Raw genomic sequence first — 21345 nt, forward strand, 5'->3', positions numbered from 1 at the left:
CACTCCTAGCAAAAGACGGACATTTAATAATGATAAAAGGGCTAATTTGCCTGAAATATAAAAGTTGTAAATTTGTATGTACCTAATACACACACACACACACACACACACACACACACACACAAGTTGACAGATCAGAAAGGAGAAATAAATCAAAATCATAGTTGAAAATTTTAACGTTTCTCTCAGCAAGAGACAGACCAGACAAACTCAGTTAGGCAATAGATGATATGAATAATGCAAATATAAAATTTAACCCAATTGACTCTAAGTTGCTGTTAAGTGACTACACCTAACAATTACAGAATACACATTCTTTTTAAGTACACATGAAACTGACTCTTTGTCGAGCTATAAAGCAAGTCTGAAAAAATGTCAGGAGACTGAGATAGAGTGTTTTCTGATCACAGAGTGGAATTAGGTGGGGAATCAATAACATAAATAACTGGAAAATCCCCAAATGTTTGCAAGCAAAGCAATGCATTTGTAAATAACTGATGGATCAAAGAAAAAAATACAGTGGAAATCAGAAAGTATCTTGAAGTGCATGATAATGAAGATATGACACATCCAAACTGTATGATGCAGCAAAAGCCATATTTAGAGGGAAATTTATAGCATACTATGTATTTATACTGGAAAAGAAGACCGAGAAGCAATGATTTACATATTAATGTCAAAAAGGCAAGAAAAAAGAAAATCAAATATAACCCAAAGAAAGTATATGGAAAAAAAGAGTAGAAAACATTGCACTTAGAAAACAAATATACAATAGAAAAAAATTAACAGTCAAGTGTTGGCTCTTTGAAGTCAACAATAAATTCAATAAACCTCTGACAGGACTAAAGAAAAACAAAAGAAAGCACAAGTTGCCATCATCAAAATTGAAAAAGCATCACTATAGGTCCTACAGATATTAAATAGCCTATAAAATATTACTAAAAGATTTATGACAATAGATTTGAAATTTTAAATAAAATGGGCAAATTGCTAGAACAATACCACTTATAAAACTGACAGAAGAGAAAATCAGTTAGGTCTACATCATATTAAAGAAATGGAATCTCTAATTAAAAAGCTTCTCATAGAGGATCAGTGAAATCTTGCAGACATTGAAGTAAGAAATAACATCAACCTTACATAAACTCTTCAATAGAAAAGACAAAAAGGGGAACTCTTTCCACTTGTTTTATGATATTAGCATAAACTTGATCCTGACAAGGATATTATAAGAAAGAAAAGTTATTGGCCAGTGTCTCTCAAGAACAAAGATCTAAAATTCCAAAAGAAAAATAATAGTAAAGCAAAGCTGGAGTTATAAAAAAAGAACACTGCACCACAACTAAGAAAATGTGATATATGTATGCATGTATGTGTGTATATTAACAGTCCTATATGACAAGTAGGAGAATGTTATAGTGTCATTATCATGACACCCCCAAAGTGGAAAACATCCAAATGGCCATCGATGGTAGAATGATAAATAAATTGTGATATATTGACACCATAAAATAGAAACAACAATGAAAATAAACTATGACTATATGTGGAACAGTTACTTTTACGTGTCAACTTGGCTGGGCCACAGTGCCCAGATATCTGGACAGGCATTATTCTGGATATTTCTGTGCGGGTGTTTTTGGATGAGACTAACATTTAAATTGGTGAACTTTGAGAATGCAGATTGCCCTCCCTAAAGTGGGTGGGCCTCATCCAGGTAGTTGAAGGTCTGAGTAGAAAAGACCTGGTCTCTTTGAGCAAGAGGAAATTCTGTAATGGAGGACCTTTGGGCTTAAACTCCAACACGGGATCTCTCCTGGCTCTCCAGGCTGCTAGCCCATCCTGCAGATTTTGGACTTGCCTGCCTCCATAAACAGGTGAGCTAATTTCTTCCAATAACTCTCTTGATAGGTATGCACATCCTATCGGCTCTGTTCCTCTGAAGAACTTTGACTAATACCATATGCCACGTATATAACTTTCATAAACATACTGTTGAACCAAAGAAACCAGATACAAATAATTAGAAACATATGTTTCTGTTTATATAAAGTTCCAAACAAGCAAAACTAATCTCCTTTTATCTATCTATCTATCTATCTATCTATCTATCTATCTATCTATCTATCTATCTATCTATCTATCTAATCTCCTATTAGTTCTGTTTCTCTGGAGAACGCTGACTAATACAAAAGCCTAGCAAACATTTTCAGTACTTGTCCATTTTCCCTCTGTTCACTCCTGTCTGTTCACACTGGCTTCCTGTGTGAACACACCATGCTCTTTCTGCCAGAGGCCCCTGCACTGGCCATTCCCACTGCCTGGACCTTACGTGGTTCTTTGCATCCCTCAGACCTCAGTTTAAGTGTCACCTCCTCAAAGACCTTCCAGGCCACCCTTAGGCGCCTCCTGTTATTATTTATCACAGTTCCCATTTGCTTTACTCGTAGCAGTCATCATAATCTATAGCCAATATACTTAAAAATATCATCTGTCTCTGCCATGAAAATGTACGTTTCATGATGGCAAAAACACTGCTTTGTTCTCCCGTGGGTCTAGGTACGTTGCCAGAAGAACTCAACAAATATTTGTTGGATGAACAACTGAATGAATAAATGAATGTCTAATGAGCACGCCTCCCAGGATATTAACTTCAGCACACTGATCTGAGAGGTTATAGGAAACAGAAAGCTACGGGAAAAAACACCATTCTGAATTCCAGCTCCCAATCGCATCTCTTCAACTGAGTATTTTGTCCACATTATCCTGACACACATTTTTTTCACATTAACAAACCTTCTTCCAACCCAGCAGCCAACCAGCACCTAGTACCCTACAGGGTTCGAACATTTCTGGCTGTGATTTTAGCCAGTGTTTCCTCCTATGGTGGCACCAGGGCTAAGGGCTGATCTGTCACATCCGTGACGGTCCCGCTCAGCATGGCCACAGAGGGAAGGTTACAAAAGGCCTAGAAGACACGTTTCCTACATGTAAGAAAGCGAGAAGTCTCATGGATAAGTACAGCTATGTCTTTGTTGAAACACGATGTCTATCTCTCCAATTACAGCTATATAATGAAGTGATCAGAATGAGTGAATTTGGGTGGTCTAGAAATTTCTGGAAACAATAATACTCAGTCTTGATATGGGGGAGCGATGCGAAGGATTTATTTAGGGAACACCCCTCAAGCTGTACCCTTATAATCTGTGTACAGGTGAAGCCAGTGTGGGGTTCAGAAGCAGGAACCTGCCAGGACACACAGAAGCCACTTTCTTATGAAAAGCGTGGCACCGAGGGAGACCCAAATCCAGTCCTGCGTTCCAGGACGCCGCCCCGCCAGCACCAGTGGAAACCCTCGTTGCGGGGACTGGTTCCCTCATTTGATACGTCTTCATTTAGGAGCTGGGGATATACGGTCATGAACAAAATGAAAAACCCCACCAGCATGCAGTTCAGCCTGGAAGGAAGAGATGGGTAAATTTAATAAAACACACACTACTAGGTTGTGTGGTGAGAAGCACCATGGAGGAAAATAAAGTGGGGCGGGGCACAGAAAGTGCAGGGGATGGGGATACGATTGGAACAGGATGGCCAGAGTCAGTCTCACTGAGAAGGTGACACTGGAGCCCAGATCTGAAGGAGGTGACAGCAAGCGCAAAGGCCTGGGGTGGGAACTCGGAGGACGATGGAGGCAGTGGACAGGGGTGGCCAGCTACTGCAGGGATGTCCCTGAACTCGGGGGACACAGGAAACCCTGGAGAGTGTAAATAAAGGACACAGAAATTAACGCTGAGCTTCGAGCACAATTACCTTAAGGCTAAGTAGAGCTGAAGTCATTTAAACTGCCCTTGAATTCCGATTTGATTAATTGATCTATCTAAAGGGTTCCAGATCCCCACAAGTTGGATCTTAAGATTGTCAGGTTAACACCAAAATCACTGTTATTTTACATGAGTCCACAGAACAAGCCATCATCTCATTCCATCCACGCCCCCTACTCCTCTCCCTGCCCCCACCCCCAATTACAACACACGTGGTTACATGACAGGGATTCCAGCTGTAAAAGTGCCATCAAATGTGATGAAGAGCTCCCACCCCCTTACACCGGCCAGATTTTCTGATCCCACCGTCTTGACCAAACTCCCTCTACTTGAGTACAGACAGATGAAAGAAAAATGATGGGGGCGGGGGGCGGGCAGAAAACCTGAGACAACCGTCCAAATTCAGCCGAACTTCCATTCTGGAGAGTTCTGTTTTGGGGGAGAGTTGGGGTACCTCCCAGCCTCGCAGCACAGCTGGGCATCAGGACGAGTGGCTCTCCAGTGGGGAGGACCCACTGCCATAACCAGCGCTGGTCTTGGTACTTCACGACGATGGTGCCCAGCGCACACCCACACCCAGCTGGCACTGTCCCCTGACTGACTGGCAAAAAAAAGATTTGACAAAACCCAAAGCTCAGAGTTTAGGCTGCTATTCTTCTGAATAAAACACCAGTCAGGAGGGGAATTAAAGTTCACGCGGAGGAGGGAAGTCTTATTTTCCCAGCACTGGGATTAGACGGTGAGTCATTACAATGGGACCATATGTGTCCCCCCCCCCCACACAATCCCTGAGCTCCTCGCTGCCCCGGCCACCTTTCTGGGGCCATGTAGGTGCCAGTTGTCATCTAGGTGCCTGCAGGGCTCAACATCTTTAAGAACAGAACCACTTACCAAGGACTGATAAGTTGATTTATGTAGCGTTATAAAGTGAACAGAACCCAATCACCTGCTACTTGTGTTTCTGATTCCAAGAAAAAAATGTTTCTTGGCTGAGGCCGCCTCCTTCCTGACCAGGTTTTCCGATGTGGATCCTGCGGACTCGAGTGATTAATATGGAGACGCCCGTCTACAATTACAGGAAAACCTTGATGATCTGACTTCACTGGAGGGCCAGGAGGATGTGGGAAGGGGCTGCAGTGCTGGGTAAGTGCAGGTGGGAACGTGAAGATACAGCATGGAGCCCTGGCTCTGGGCTGTCCTGTGGGCTACTGATGACCCGCGAGCAGCGCTGTGCCAATTCCGGGCGGTTCTGCAAATAAACGTGGGTAGGTCTCCCTCTGGAATGGGCTACGTCTCCTCCCACCTGGATTACAATACAATTCGACCCTAGTGTACACAGACTAGGATTTTGCAGGATAGTCTCGATCTTGCTTTAATTATGGAGAAGCTCATTCTGAGGTGGTCTCATATGACAAACCTGACCACAGAGGGAGGTATAATAGTGAAGCGCCAATAGTTTCAGGTCAAAAATCTCAGCTACTGGCAATTTTGTGTGTTTTGACAGAATACCAACTAGCCCTCACCCAACAGCCACATGGTGCTGACGGAGTGCCTGTAACCACCAGACAAGTTGCAACCTGTTTGGGTCATATGCAACATTCACCCTCGCCCAGCCGACCCTCTAAATAGATCATCATGGATTAGAAAATAACTGAATCATGATGCGTAAGATCTGCCTTAGGACATGGGCCAAGGTGCCACCCCGAACCTCAGGCTTCCTTTGAGGGGAGTTATTGTGTGAAGGGATGCTAACCAAGCTAGTGTTTCTGTATCTTTTGCACTAAGAATGTGAGCCGCTCTTACAGATGAGTCCCCTGGGCCTGCCTCTGAGGCAGGGGAGGAGCGACAGGCAGCCTGAGCTGGAACAGCGGTGCCTGCTTGTAGAGGCCCCAGGGAGCCGCCCCGGGACCGGGCTCTGGGCCTCAGTGACTTACATGGTGGGTGCTGAGCCAGCTCGTGCATGGAGAAAGGACAGTCTCAGTTTTCAAGTAGGAAATAGTTCGAGTAAATATACCAGTGAGAAAACGTCTGGAAAAAGGAGAAGGGAACTGTCGTGGGAGTTCTCTTCAGGACAGCTCTGGGCGTTTCTGGCTTCCTGGGTCTTCCCACCAAATATATGTGAGCTTGACAGACACTTGTAGGGGGTTCCGCCATACCAGGCCCCAGATTTGGGTACAAGGTGATCCAGGATGGCCCCTGCCCTCACGAGTGGGTGCGCAGATGAGAGGAATGGCTTTTGCTCTGGCGACCATGGCGCCACTCAGACATAATCCTATAATACGTGCAGGGAAAACACTGCCAGTTTACACTTGTTTTTTTATTCTGAGGCTGGAGGGCTGGGGGAGGGATGCAATCTGCGATCTTATCCTTATTCAGCATTAGGGGCAAGCAATTATTTTCAGAGTTGTTGCAAAATGAAAAAGGGACAAAAACGTTCCGTATCCATTGATGAGATTAGAGGCATTTCTGTCCTGACCCTTGAGTTGGAAAGTGGACCTACCAAAAATAAACAGTCCAATAGCTCAACAGGCAAAGGATATGAACCGTCTAGGGGAAACGGAAGTAGTCAACATGCATGTGGGAAGATAGAGCCATTCCCTCGTCAGAGACACAGCTGAAAACAGAAACAAAAACACAAAAACGAGAATGTTCTGTGGAGGGGAGCCTTGAGCCCCCTAGAGTCAGTTAGGAGCACTTGGGGCACAGAGCGAGGCGGAGTCCAGGGGCTCGGAGGGCACCGACGGACAGGCAGCCAGGTGCACGGGGAGAGCGGTGTTTGGGCTCAGGCCCGCGGGTGTTGCATCTGAATTCCAGGCAGGCTGCTCACCTGGAGCAAACTCTCCAGGCCTCGGTGCCCTTGTGCGATAACAAGTGTGTACCTCACAGGGATGCTGGCGTCAAACTAAATGAGGGACCAGAGCGCAGAGGCGGCACGGTGGTGGTTAGGGACTTGGACTCTGGGACGAGACACGCTGGGTTCAAACCCTGCCCCGTCCCCAGCTTAGCTGTGCCACACCGAGCAGGTTTCCTCACCTCTGAATGCCTCAGTTAGTCCGTCCACAAAATGGGGACAGTCACAGCACATTCCTCCCAGGGTTTGTGTGAGGATTCAATGCGGCCACGATTCCAAGCACGTACAGCAGTGCCTGGCACGGAACGAACACTGTGAAAGCGTTTACTCCGCAGACACATACGAGCCACTCGCTGTGGGGACTGGCACACAGCAGGTGCTGAGTAAATGGAAGGGCAGGTGACCGTGGCCCCTTCTCTTCCCTGGGTGAGCTGGGAGGCAGGAAGACAGGGTCATCAAAGCGGGAGGAAAAGTGACTTAGTTCTTAAGCTCTAAGTACCCCAATGCTCTTCCCTGACCATGGGGAAAAAAAAAAAAAAGGAGCAAGATCGCGGAAAGAATAGAATCCTAGTTAGTAACTTTGTGTTCTGATCAAGCTGAATCAGACCTTTTAGCAAATCACTGACCGCTAACAGTGTACATGGCCCACATTCATTACAAATTCCGGCGTCTGGTGGGTGCTGTCACCTAAGTCACAGCAGAAGGCTGTGCTGAGAAAGCAATGCTGGGGCTCTGCTCGGCACCCGGGAGGCAGGTCCTTGTCTCACAAGGAGCTGACTCCTTAGCTGGCCGGCAGCTTCAGACATGCACGCGCCCTCACCGGCTGCTGGGGGACGGCTTCTTCTAACACCCACATGCGGCTTGGACAGGCCTGTGAGCCAGTGTCCCTATGGCTCCAGTGGGGTCACTGTAGCTGCACCAGCTGCCCCGAGGGGCCTGGGACCCTGCTGTCAGATAAACCAGCCACCCTCTGTCATGTCGGGACATCCATGTGATCCAGCCAGGAAAGGGGACTGCCTGGGGGCCACCAGGGCAACCATCCGCACACAGCCAGGCAAGCTTCCCAGATAGGCCTGCATCGAGAACTCGCACTGAGGGACAGAAGTGGACCAAGCCTGGAGGTCACCTGCCCACAGAGCAGAGGGCTGTCACTTCAGTGTGAAGGAGGGTGAACATTTGTGGAGGGCACACTGGTGAGCCGAGCCGCCTGAGCACCTTCCGTCTATGGACTCATGTCATCTTCACTGGAGCCCTGTGAGGGGCCGCGGTTATGTCCCCATCCTCCAGATGAGCTAGCAGAGGCACAGGCGGCTCAGCAGCAGAGCTGGGACAAAACCCTGGCGGCCCAGCACTCTTAACCGCTAAGCTCTGACCAATGACCTCCAGATGTGAGTGTATGGTCTTCCTCTCGGCCAGAAAAAGCGAAGAGCTCTTTAGAGGAGGACACTCCTGCTCCATCTGGATGGCTGGCTGGAAGGGAAGGCTAAGGAGAATACCCACAGTGGCCCCAAGTGACCGGCCCAGGAAACCCTGGGTAAGAGAGAGGGTTGGCTGAAGCGGGAAGAATTCAAAGTGAGGTGTGAGCAGTGGGGCGGTCTCCTCATCGCCCAGCCCTGGCTTGTATGCTGAGCCCCTGGCCCAGGGCCGCGTTGAAGGCTCTCCTTTCTTTATTCTCTCCACCTCCCCGACTCACGGAGCCCGAGTTCCCTTAAGGCTTGGTGAGTCATGGGGGATAGGAACAACACCCTGCTATCTTGGTGGAAACATGGATGTTTACAGTCTCTTAGAAAAAGGACTAGAAAATACACTTGGACCAAAAGGTCTAACATTTCCTACAAGTAACATTTCTTGAGGATGCTGAGACATGAGCACTGTGCTCCACGGTGCTTCCAATCCCACCCGCAGGGAGGCCAGACACACACCCCGGGCAGACAGACAGCGGCGTGGCCTCCCAGGCCAGCAGCACTGCCCTTGTCACGAGAGACCCTTGCACTGCAGAGCGAGATGACACGGCCAAAAACTCAACAACCGCACAGCCCTGGGGTCCCCTCACACCCAGGGAAGAGGTCACTGGGGCCGGGCACGTGTACAGAATGCTTTCTGCTCTGCACACAGTGGGATTTCGGCTGTCAGTTAAAGAAGGGAATGGGAAGCGAAGGGCAAAGTCGGGGGCAGGCGCAGAGGGAGACGCGTGGTGCGTCGCGCTTGGCTCAGTCGTGGACTTGCTGAGTGACCTGGGGCCGGCCTCCACCTCGCCAGGCACACAGGTCCTTTCTAGTTCTCACATCCTCTCCTTTCATGATGGAAACGAGGAAACCATGTGGCCCGATTCAGTAGCTACTAGCCACACGCAGCTATGTCAATGAAAATAAACTTAAAACAAAACTAAAACTTCAGTTCCTCAGTAGCACTAGTCACATTTTAAGTGCTCAGTAGCTTGTGACAATTTATATTAATGAAAACACAATAAAATCAATAATGCAGTTCCTTAGTCGTGTCCATCACACTTGAAATGCTTGGTGGCGGCTGCACTGGGCTGTGCGGACAGGACATTTTCACCAACACAGGAAGTTCCACGGGCAGCACTGAGACTGCAGACAGAGACATCGGTTCATAGCATATTCTCGAAGCCACTTGTTAAAAAGGAGGATGGAATGCCAGGTTAGAGCCTATATAAAAGGGATGAGAGAGAGCGGATGTGTTTATTGTGTGTAACAAGGTCTAGAAGAGGAAAGTACTGGTAAAGATGCCTGAAGGTGAGTTACAATACAGGCCTGCGTGCCAAGGTCAGGCTCAGCGGTGAGACACTACCACATTTCCCTTAAAAGCTGGGTCGGGCCGGCCGAGTGGTGCGATGGTTAAGAGCTGGCTTGGGACGCCAGAGGGCCCCGGTTCGGATCCCACATATGAGGGCCAGTGACACTGCCCTCCACAGCTAAGATGCTGAACAACAACAACAGGTCGACCTGGAGCTGGGCTGCCATGGGTCGCTGGCTACAGCGTAGGCTGCAGTCCCCTGCTTCAGTGGGTTGCCATGGGCTGCCGTGTGTGGCCAGCAGTTAGCGTGAGCGGCCAGCAGCCGCAGTGAGCAGCCGTCCAGAAGCCAGCGACTGATCTGCCTCGCCTGGGAAGAGCGCAATGATGGTGCCAACTTGGGCCAGTGAAGCAACGTCCTCCACAACTAGACTGAAGAACAAAACGACAGCAGCTTGTCTGTTCCCCTTCCCCCAATTCCCCAGCACTGTTCCCATCCCCCAATTTCCCAATAAAAATCTAAAAAAAAAAAAAAGCTGGTCCAAGACAAGGACGGCATCTGCGGCCACTATCATTTAATGTTGAAGTGCCACGTGGAGAAGAGAATAAAACACGAGTATTTTACACAAGTTCAAACTAAAGAAACAGGGTCTATCTGAAGAAAATGTCAAATCTGTACTTATGGCATAAAAGACGGCTGAAATAAGTGGGACAACGATACAGGAACATAATATTCAAAGATGCCAATTCTCCCTGAGTAACTCTTTACACACAAAGCAATCTCACCCAAAATTTTAGCAGGTTTGGTTGTTGCATTGTCGCTTTCCTTCTTTGGAGGGGGGGGTGGAGGATAGTTTGAACGGGACAGAATGATTCTCAAGTTCACAGAGAAACGTAAATTAAATTGGCCAGGAAAATAAATTCTGAAAGAGGAGAAGAGTGGAGGAGAATTAGTCCTATTAGTTGTTAAATAGGCTAAAATGTATGGCTGCAGTCGTTAAAACAATATGGTTCAGAAATGGACAAAAGGTTAACAGCAGAGTCCTGATTCAGGTATATTTGACCACTTAGGTGATATTTCAAATCTGCAGGAAAAGGACTGCCTAGTCAGCAATATTGAAACACGGGGTAACAGGCAAAACAGAAAACCAGAACCCGAACTTACTCCTTATACCATAATGTCCAGTGAACGAGAGGCAAGCATCAAAAATAAAAACGTAAAAGTACTAGAAGAAAATACACTTTTACACGTCTTGGCCCAGGAAAGTCCTTTCTAGGTATGAAACGAGCCCAGAAGACAGGAAGGTACAAATTCTCCCACTGAATTACAAATAAAAAGAATAAAAATTTCTGGGATAAAGATACCATAAAATCAAATGGCAAATTGGGGAAAATATCTACCACATATGTGTTAAAGTACAAATTTCCTTAATATACAAAAAACTCTTACAAATTCATAAGTACAGACCAAAATCTTACCAGAAAAGTAGCAAAAAGATATAAACAATCAAATTATAGGAAAAAAAGCAACAAATGACCAATAAGCATAAGAGATGGTCAGCCTTGTTCCTAATTAAGGAAAAGCAAATTGATACGAGAGGCTATTTTTCATCTACCAAAAATCCTGGCAACGATTCAAAACGACTTATAATCCCCTGGACTCTCAGGAATGTGGGAAAGAGGAACTCTTATGCAGTGTAGGTGGTTATAGAAATTAGTGTAAACATTTTAGAGAGCAGATTGGCAGTACCTATCAAAACGCAAACTAATCATACTCTCTGACTCAGAAACTCCACTTCTAAAATGTATCTTACAAACAAATTTACACAAACAACAAAGATATATGTATAAGGATGCTGCTTGCAACATTGTTTATACAGGAAAACAACAACAACCTATAAACAACCAAAATGACTCTCACTAGGAATTGCTGGTTAAATTATGTTACATTCTTATAATAAAATTCCAGATAGTCATCAAAAGAGATGCACTGAGTTTATTGGAGAGATGTCTACTTTTCAAAAGACAGGTAGCAAAAGAGTGTATATAGTATGATATTGTAGAAATATATATATATATATAGTATATATTTAATTGTGTTCATCTCTTTATATACACCATATATGTTTATACATGCATAGAACATGCATGAAAGAATACACATAAAACTTAACGGAGGTTATCTCTAAGAAACAGGTTGAGAGAGAGAAGAAGGGGAATTTTTAGTAAATGCTCTTCTTTATTTTTATGACCAAATATTACTTTTATAATGAATTACTCTTCAAATTATGCAGCAGTCTAGACAGATGTAATAACCCATAGTAGGTATGCAGCAAATGGTGCTCTACAGAAAGCTCTCCGTAATACCATAACATACCTTTACACCCAGCCCAACTGGTGGGGTAACTTTTTGCTTAAGTCAGCTTGTAATGTCTGTGCTCTCTGGCTAGAAGGCTGGACAAGGGGTGCGTTATCTTGGACTTAAAGCACAGAGAACTGGACCCCACCACCATGAACACAGATCTCACCAAGCTAAAGCCCCTCGTCCACTCTTCTGTCCCCACCCATGCCGCTCTATGATGCAAGCATCTCACATTGCTATAACTGGGGACAGACCGCTGGGTGATGTTGCTGCATGGATAAGAATCAAGTTTGAAAAGATTGATTCATTTAATTAAAAGCACAGCAGGCTACTGGGTACTAACCAGACGGCATGCATCTCATTAAGGAAGGTCTTCTTTCCTGGCCCAATCTGATGGAAACCAGCGTAGCACTCAGACATAAGATCGCAAGTTGATTGTGCCCTCTTAGGATGAGATTTGGCAAAGAAAGGCCAGCCACCTTCTAGCAAGGTGCTGGAGGCTGGCTGGTGCACTAGGTGGAGATTCAGCAGGCGACAATGAATTTTTGAAAAGAATAGGGTGTCCCCTAAAAGGCCTTCTAAGAACAATTTGAGAGATGAGGGAGGAAGGGAGGAGAAAGGGAGAGGAAAGGAGGGTGGGAGGGAAAAACCGCACCAGCAAACAAGGCATTTATTTTTCAATTACAAGATTTTCTTTTTTTTTTATTGTGCTAGGAAGCCTACGACTTATCATCAGCAATAACGATTATATGCTTCAGAGTTTATGGGGTTCTTATGTCCATTATCTTATTTGAGATTTATTTTTAAAAAGTGTTTAGTTCCTTGTTTTCAACTTTGTAGCAATGCTTATTTCATGTTAAAACATCCTTTTGAGTCCCCGCATGCAGCTGACCCTTGAACAACATGGGTCTGAACTGCCTAGGTCCTGTTACGTGGATTTTTTTTCAATAAATACCTGTACTGTTTTCGGTCTGTGGCTGGGAGTCCGAGCATCGGGCGGGCCGACTGTGTGTGTTGTCCTGTGCCATTTTATGTAGGGCACCTAAGCATCTACAGACTTGGGCATGGGGGTGGGAGGGGGGATACTGGAACCAATCCTCCCGGATATCAAGAGACAGACCCTTGTACTTAAGTTTTGGCGGAGTCAAATTTATACCTGGATTTTTGACTGCGCAGGTGTCATATCTCCAACTCTCATGCTGTTCAAGGATCAACTATATTATGTTGAAATTATAGTTTTTTCTAAGTATTTACAAGTGATAACAAGCCACGCTAGTCTTCTGATATAATAATACATCTTCTTACTACAGTATTCTGAATGTTCAGGAACGTCTAAATCTGTTCCTCTCTCTCTCTCTCTCTCTCTCTCTCTCTCTCTCTCTCTCTCACACACACACACACACACACACACACACACACNCACACACACACACACACACACACACACACACACACACACCACTGCAATAATCTAAAGCCTAAGACTATATTGGCCTAAAATAATTTATGCAACTTTTGGAAGTGCCCGAATTACTCCTGGGAAAATAAGGCTTAATAATACTTAATGGACTTAGAAGAGCAATACTTTCACTTTCATGTGAGTGTTTTACTTCCACTGCTGCACAAATATTTGTTAGGTGCCTACTTTGTGGCAGGCACTGTCCTAGGCATAGGATAAATAGCAGTGAGCAAGATAGATGCTATAATCTTTGCATTTGAATAATGATTTGAATAAAATCACCAACATGTAGTAAGTGTACTAAATGCTTACTACAAGCCTGGTGTCATGTTTAGCCCTTTATTTACTTGCTATCCTTTCATCCTCACAACAACCCTGTAAGGTAGGTACTTACATTATCACATTTTACAAATGAAGAGACTAAAGCCCAGAGTAGTTAAGTTACCTACCCAAGGTCACACAGCCAGTTGCTGGTAAGAGCTGGGATTTGAACCTATACACTGACTTGACTCTGAGGCCCACCCTCTTTACCGCTGTGTCTACCACCTTTTAACATTATAACTCCAAACTAAAGTAGGTGTCTGTCCATAAAGAAGGGTGGGCACTCATGGGCAATATGTGCACATACCCATATACGTTTCCACTTTTGGTTGAGTCATAAAAATATGTTAGATTAATAACTAGCAGCAAGAAAACCTGCAAGCAAGACCCTGCCAGTAGGGTCCTTGTGTTATTTATAAAGAAAATGAAGGAGGAAAAGAAAATAAATGAACAAACAAAAATTACATGGCTACCCAATATAAAACCTCTAACAATAAATTCTTTGACATTAAAACAGAATCTTTGATAAAGACTAAACACATATTTTCAGAGCATCTCCTGCTTTCAGATGCTATCACAACATAGGTTGTTTCATTCTCACAGCATCCTGGGAAGGGGAAGAGGGCACCACGAGGCCCTCCCTGTACAGGTATGAGGTGACGCTGCTCGGATTCTCAGCCACAGCCATCGAGGCAGCCAGCGGGTTCGGGTTCACTCTAAGCCACTAATGCCACACATGATGCTCCGCTCTGTCCTCAGCACAACTACCTCCTCCAATAAAGGCAGGAGGAAGTCATGCCCCAACATACAACCTCTCTACTCTCCCCCACTCCCCATCTCACTTTATGCCACAGTCTCAAGCAGGCTCATGGCGCTGAGGACCAGGTCATTATCTCCAACTTGTTCTAAATAACTGAAATGCTCTGCACTTGGAAGTTACACAGTATCTTATGACCCGCTAACAGCATTTCCCAATGTCAAGGATTGAACGAGTATTTGACAAAACAAAGCACATTAGGGTCCAAGTGTTAGCCCCTTGAATTTATGAATCATTTCAGAGTAATACAAAATTCAGAATTGATTTAAAAAATGAAAACTGCTCAGCAAATATTGTGTCACGTGGTTGAGCTTAAAAGGTACCTCTTGGATTGAGCTACTCTGGAAAGAGGATACAGGTACCAACCAACCCTGAATCGCTTTCCAAAAGTCTGCAAGTGTCTGCAGGCCCAGCTCATGGACTGCCAGCCAGTGAATTTTTCTAATGGGTGGTCTGTTTGTAGGGGCTGCAAAGGAGTTTTACAGGCTGCTGACCCGGACCTGAGGGGTCCATCACCATCTGAGGTCTTTAGCTCAGGACATAAAGGTGGGCTGTGCGAAAGGACTTGAGGTTCTACATGACTTCTATACAAATTCCCCCAAACCCCAGCTCCAGCCCAGAAGGGCACTGCCTCTGCCGGCCTGCGCAGAAGTGAATTCTGGGACCGTGTGAGGATGGAGGTTCCCACGTGAGAGAACGCCTCCCACCACACAGGTCTGGCGACCAAACCACAGGCACACAAACAGAAATCCATGAAGTACCCGAATTCCCCTTATCTCTGAAATCAAGTGTAGGTTTCATCTGAGTTCTCTTTGTATTTCTCTATGCAGATAATTTGAATCATAGTCTAAATAAGTTGCAACAAATCTGAGCAGCTTATGGCAGATAATGTCACAAACTTGTACCCGGGCATCATTGGAGGAGGGTCGTTCCTGCAGGCGATTCCTGCTTAACCAAAAGGGGTGTCATCGACCAGCAGCGGGGAGGGGTCCGCTCAGGGGGTGGCTCTCTCCCCACCTTGGTTTTCTGCTGGATGGGTGTGTGTGTTGGGGGGGAGGAGGAGGGTGTCTCTGCTTTCAAGTTTCAACTACAAACGTATCTTTACAATAGCTTCTTTAGCGGCACAAGGTGGGCCAACTGTCTTCTGAAAAGGCACTGTCTTGTCTTTGATGCCTGAAATCAAGTCGAAGTCAACTGCCGGGCTCAATCGCAGAATATACGTGAAGTTACTGCCCCCTGGCGGTGAGCGCTGGTGCTTACAGCAGCATCAGACCAGCCGGTAAGCAAAGTTTTCTGCCCCTTCAGGAGAAAGTGCTGGCAGCCCCTAACAGTGGGCGCGGGGGACAGTTTGTCTGCTCTGGCTGACTTGACTCTAGAGGTCCTCTTCATCGTTTGCGTGCTCTGGGCTCTTTTGGGTGGGGTGAGGGTGGGAGAGGGGACATTACTGCACAGAGAATTAAATGAGTGAAAACCAGTGGGCTGGGAGGCAGGAGACCCATGTGCAAGTTCTAGTTCTGCCAATATCTAGTGAGCAGCGCTAAGTAAACACCATGACCTCTCTGAGCCTTGAGTTTCCTCTTTGGAGACATGAAAGGCTTGGGGCTGAGCCCTTCCTGTGCGGTTTGGTGACAGCGCCCAGTCAGGCGTTGGATTGGATTCTATGTGCTGATTAGTTTTGCAAATCGAGAAGGGCAAATAAAGTAATTATCTTAGAAGGCTGAAAGAGGGGTTCAATAAAAAGATGTATATAAAACATCTGGCACAAGTGTTAAGTGCCAAATAGAGTGCTTATAATTAATTGTATAATAACTGCTTATCTAATTTATCATGCAATATTGGACATACTGTCACCCTATTGATAATAGTTATCAGATTTGGAAAAGTCACCCATAATTGACAGACTTTAAAAAAAATTGCTCCAGGGCCGACCGAGTGGCATGATGGTTAAGAGCTGGCTTGGGACGCAAGAGGGCCCCGGTTTGGATCCCACATATGAGGGCCATTGACACCGCCCTCTACAGCTAAGATGCTGAACAACAGCTCAACCTGGAGCTGGGCTGCCAGAGAGTCCCCGGCAACTGCTTAGGCTACAGCCCCTGTGGCAGTGGGTTGCCATGGGCTACCGTGTGTGGCCAGCAGCCAGCGTGAGTGGCCAGCAGCAGAGGTGAGCAGCCGACCAGAAGCCGGCGACTGATCTGCCTCGCCCGGGAAGAGCGCAATGATGGTGCCAACTTGGGCCAGTGAATCAGCGTCCTCCACAACTAGACTGAAGAACAAAACGACAGCAACTTGTGTGTTCCCCTTCCCCCAATTCCCCAGCGCTGTTTCCATCCCCCAATTCCCCAACAAAAATCTTTAAAAAAAAAATGCTCCAGTGTTCTGGCTCTGTGAGGCTATATCTTTGGCAAACCCTCAAATGGTCACTGGACAGAATGGATGCTGAGATCAGTTAACCCCTTTAACACAGGTTCCTCTCAGATCACTCCTACATCCATTTCCAAGGCCGATTAAAGAAACGAGTTTAAGTGACAAACTCACCTCCCCGCTAGCTACAAACTAGCAGACAGGCCTCCCATTGACCAATGCAGAAGGCAAGAGTATGGGTATGAAGGAAGCCAGCATATGTCACTCCCAAATACACCTCTGTGCAAGTTATTTTGAGCAAAGGCAATGAAGCTGCAGTGCGCGCAGGAAAAGCTCTCTACCTTCTCCCCCCTTTCTGCCTACGGGCAGGATGTAAATTCTCCTTTTCCTGGAGATGACTCTAGGCTCTTGGCAGCCCAGAGATGGGACCAGAGGGATCTGCAAACAACTTACTCCATTAGTTTCCGCCCACACATTTACCTTCCCACAATTTGCTGCTGGGAAGCCTAGAACTGCTTTCCTGGACGTCTCCCCGCTACAAATGTATCCTTCCTTCTTGAAAAGGCTATACATATACCAAACTCTAAGCCTCCACTTTGAATTACATTTCGCTGAGGTTTCTCCTTTGTGGTGTGTGCTGCCCGCATTAATAACTGTTTTTCTCTTGTTAATTCCTCTTTTTGTTAAAGAGCAGCAGCTGAACACCTAGAATGGGTCAAGTTCAGGCTCCCCTGCGGATGGAACACTGGACGGGCTGCCGGAAAGAGAAGTGGACTCACACTACAGAAACTCTCCTTGAGCAAATTCCTACCTGGGAAAGTCTGATTTAACATGTGGGGGTATGGGGTGGGGGGGCGGGGGGTGTCACAGGGGCAACGGGACTGTGTTCCACTGGAACTAAAGCACAGAGCCATTGGGGTTTGAGAGCCAGAAATGACCTCACAGACATGATCCAGTTCAACCTGCTAACTTCACAGATGAAGCAACTGGGGTCTGGAAAGGTTGATAACTTGCCCAAGGACATGCAGTTTGTTAAGGATCTATTAAGCTCTTTAGTTATATTTGTATAACACACACAATAAAGAAATGAATTTTGTGTCTTCTCTGCTAGCTGCGGGCTCCACGAAGGCGGGGTGCCCGTCACTCGCCCGGGCCGTCTGGGGCCGCTCCCCTCACGCTGACCTCACCATGGCAGTGGGGTACGGATGGCTGTCCTCATTATGCAACTGTGGGCTCCAGCCTTGGGGACGATGACCAACTCACCTGGGGTCCCACAGTTGGTCTTGCAACCAGCACAGTGCTTAGAAGTAGCAGGCCCTCAATTAATGTCGAGTAAGTGAATGAATGAAATGAATGAATGAGTGAAGTACAGAGTCTGTATTCAGATCCGGGTCTGTTTGGCTCTAGCGGCCAGGCACGGCCTTCGCCTGAACACAAGAATATCATCGAGGCTGTTGTACCAGGAACACTCAAATCCACCCATTAGATACAAATAAATGACTGAAAGCATAGAGTTAGAACTCATCTGCGCCTCAATTTCCTGTGGATAAAAACTTTCCTCATGCAGCAGCCCTAGGATTTAAATAAGGTGTGAAAAATCACATGCATCACTGCATACTCTAAGATGATCACAAATAGGCTTGGAGTGGCTAATACTAGGTTTTAATCCAGACCAGCACTTACTAGCTATGTCACCTGGGACAGGTTACTTGGCCTCCCCTGGCTTTAGGTTCCACATCTGAGTTAGTAGAACAGGGGTGATAACAGTACCTATTTCAGAGAGTTCTTGTAAACAGATGAAAAGCTATATATAATACACATAAGGCACATAAACAAACAGAAACTACTTTATTATCTTTAAATAAAGCAGAAAGTTTGATGGAAAATATAAAGGTGATATAAAGTAAAACAAGCTATTGTTATATTGAGCAAAAAACAATCCATAAATAGTTATCTGAATTCAGTAAGATTTTTGTCTTTTACTTCGGAAATCAGGCCAACCTCAAATGCCTCTTTCCATGGTGTTAATTATGATTACACATGGGAAATTCATCCTTCACCTGCTGAAATTAGTAACGGAAGGAAAAATACTGGACCTTCCCAACGTAAAAGAGGTTTAGTTTCCTAAGTTCTTTTTTCAGAAATGTAGTGGCTAACAGCTTTTGGTATGCTAGAACCGTAATAACCTAGCCATAATCTTATCAACGAGGTGGGTTTTCCTTATGATGTGGGGGTTAATTAACAGCGTACTTTTACAGAGTTGGAGCTAGAAAAGATCAGATTGGAAACTGCCTTAGTGAACATTTCTGAACACTAACTGCTCCACAGAAGTCAAAACTTTACAAAGGAAAGAATGTGCTAATAAATAGCTACCGTGGTGGGCAGCCTTGAGCTGGCCCGTGACCTCAGCTCCCAGCATTCATGCCCTGGGTAGGCCCTGCCCCCTTGCGCCGGAGCTGCGCTGACTCACTCACTTCTAATAAACAGAACACAGTAAACCGGTGGGCCATCACTCTGAGATTAGGTAACAAAGACTGTGAATTCCATTCCATCTGGCACGCCCTCGCTTGCTCCGATGGCGGCCGGCTGCCGTGTTGCGAGCTGCCGTATGGAGAGGCTCATGTGGCCGGGAACTGAGGGAGGCCTCCAAACCAACAGCCACCAAGAAACGGAGGCTCTCAGTCCAGCACCCCTCCAGAAACGCAATCCTGCCATCAAACGTGTGAGGGAGCCTGGTAGTGGGTACTCCTTCAAGTCCCGCCTCCGATGAGAGCACAGCTGATACTTTATTGCAAACGTGGAGGCACAGGCACCCAGCTAAGCCATCCCTGGACACCTGACCCACAGAAACTGTGAGATAATAAGCGTGTATTGTTCTAAACCACTAAGTTTTGAGTTGTCTGTTACACAGCGGAGGATAACTATTACACTGACTTATATTGTGTTTCCTATGTCCTAGTCGCTGTGACAAGCATGCTATGCACATGTAGGAGATGTAAGTGCTATGAGCACCCCACTTGACAGGCAGGGAAAAAGCACAGGTGGGGTAAACAGCTTCCCCAGGGCGACAGCGTGTACGCCGTTACGTTGCACTGCCTCCTTACGTACACACTCCCGTGAGGAATAAGTGCATACCAAACCCAACTCAATCTTTAGAGGTTAAAACAATAAATAATAACTAAACTAAATAAAGGGTTTCTACAGTGATCGAAATCTATACAACATGAAGCCAACCCTTTCCTCAACGTCAAACTTTGAGTTAAGGTAATTAATATTTTCCTGATGTTACAGTCTGACAACTTTTGTTTTGCCCAAGAAGGGTGGAGGAGCGCTTTGTACTTCCTGTTGCCTGTCAAAGCTCAGAGAACACAACGGGGCCATTTACTGTTGTCTCGCTGACTGTCACCATCCCCACGTTTTGATGGTGATTAGTATTTACAAAGGAAAAAAATCCCCTCTCACAACTGAATTGTATTTTCCCCCATAGCCCTTGAAATGAGTCCTGACAATAGAACATGTTCACTGAGGAGTCTGTCTCCCGCCGACACACACACACTGACGTGTGTACAACTGCTCTGACTGTAACAGGGGTGATGCAGTCACAGAACACGGCAAACAGGCCTCTCAGTGACCGCGATGAATAAGAGTGGCCTGTGTCGTCTGATTATATTCTTTTTAAAAGGAAAGAATACAACCTGAAACATAAACACTGGAATCAAAGAGCTTCAGCTTTAGCTCTTCTGTTCTGTTACAAAGCCTACTTGTCGTTCCCTTATGTAATTGTCTTGGGGCTTGAAAAGCCTGGAGTTGCAGGCAATAACATTTAAAGCTCTGCTACCTAAGAAAAAATGCTGTCAACAGTGGAGGGTGGCAGATTGAGGTGAAAAGGGGACCAAACCCTGCTAGAGACTGGAGTAGTGAGGGGGAATTAAAAGAACTTCATGGACAAAAACAACAACAACAAAAAATACTTAATTTATTTAAGTCAGAAATTCTAAAATTAAGGAAATAAGTAACTTCTAAAGTAAACTTTGCACATACGTAACATCTTTCTGTCTTTTTTTTTTTTAAGATTTTATTGGAGAATCGGGGAAGGGGAACAGACAAGTTGCTGTCCTTTTGTTCTTCAGTCTAGTTGTGGAGGACGTGGCTTCACTGGCCCATGTTGGTATTATCATTGCGCTATTCCTGGCTAAGGCAGATCGGTCGTCGGCCATTGGACGGCTGCTCATGGCAGCTCACAGCAGCCCAGGAAAGCACCCACCCACTGCCAGCCAGCCCCACTGCAGCCTACACCATCACCGGTGACTCACAGCAGCCCAGCCCCAGGTTGAGCTGTTGTTCACCATCTTAGCTGTAGAGGGCGCAGCATCACTGGCCCTCATGTGGGATCTGAACCGGGGCCCTGCTGCTCAGAGCTGGCGTCCCAAGCCAACTCTTAACCAACGTGGCACTCGGCCAGTCCTAGTCTTTCTTTTTTTCCCATACAACATTCTGAACATCCCAAACAAATTAAACCATACCATATTGGTTTGAGATCGCTCTACACTTAAGGAGGTTTAGGGGAAATTTTAGGCATAATTTAAGTCAGAGAAA

The 21345-nt window shown here is 45.9% G+C and overlaps 1 protein-coding gene across 1 annotated transcript in view; it reads right to left on the reverse strand.

Annotated features, from left to right (window-relative positions):
- RCAN1 (regulator of calcineurin 1) overlaps positions 1 to 21345 on the reverse strand; it is an 88410-nt gene that overhangs the window by 61492 nt on the left and 5573 nt on the right. The window lies entirely within an intron of this gene.

This window comes from Hipposideros armiger, unplaced genomic scaffold, assembly GCF_001890085.2.
Source record: "Hipposideros armiger isolate ML-2016 unplaced genomic scaffold, ASM189008v1 scaffold_285, whole genome shotgun sequence".
NCBI lineage: Eukaryota > Metazoa > Chordata > Mammalia > Chiroptera > Hipposideridae > Hipposideros > Hipposideros armiger.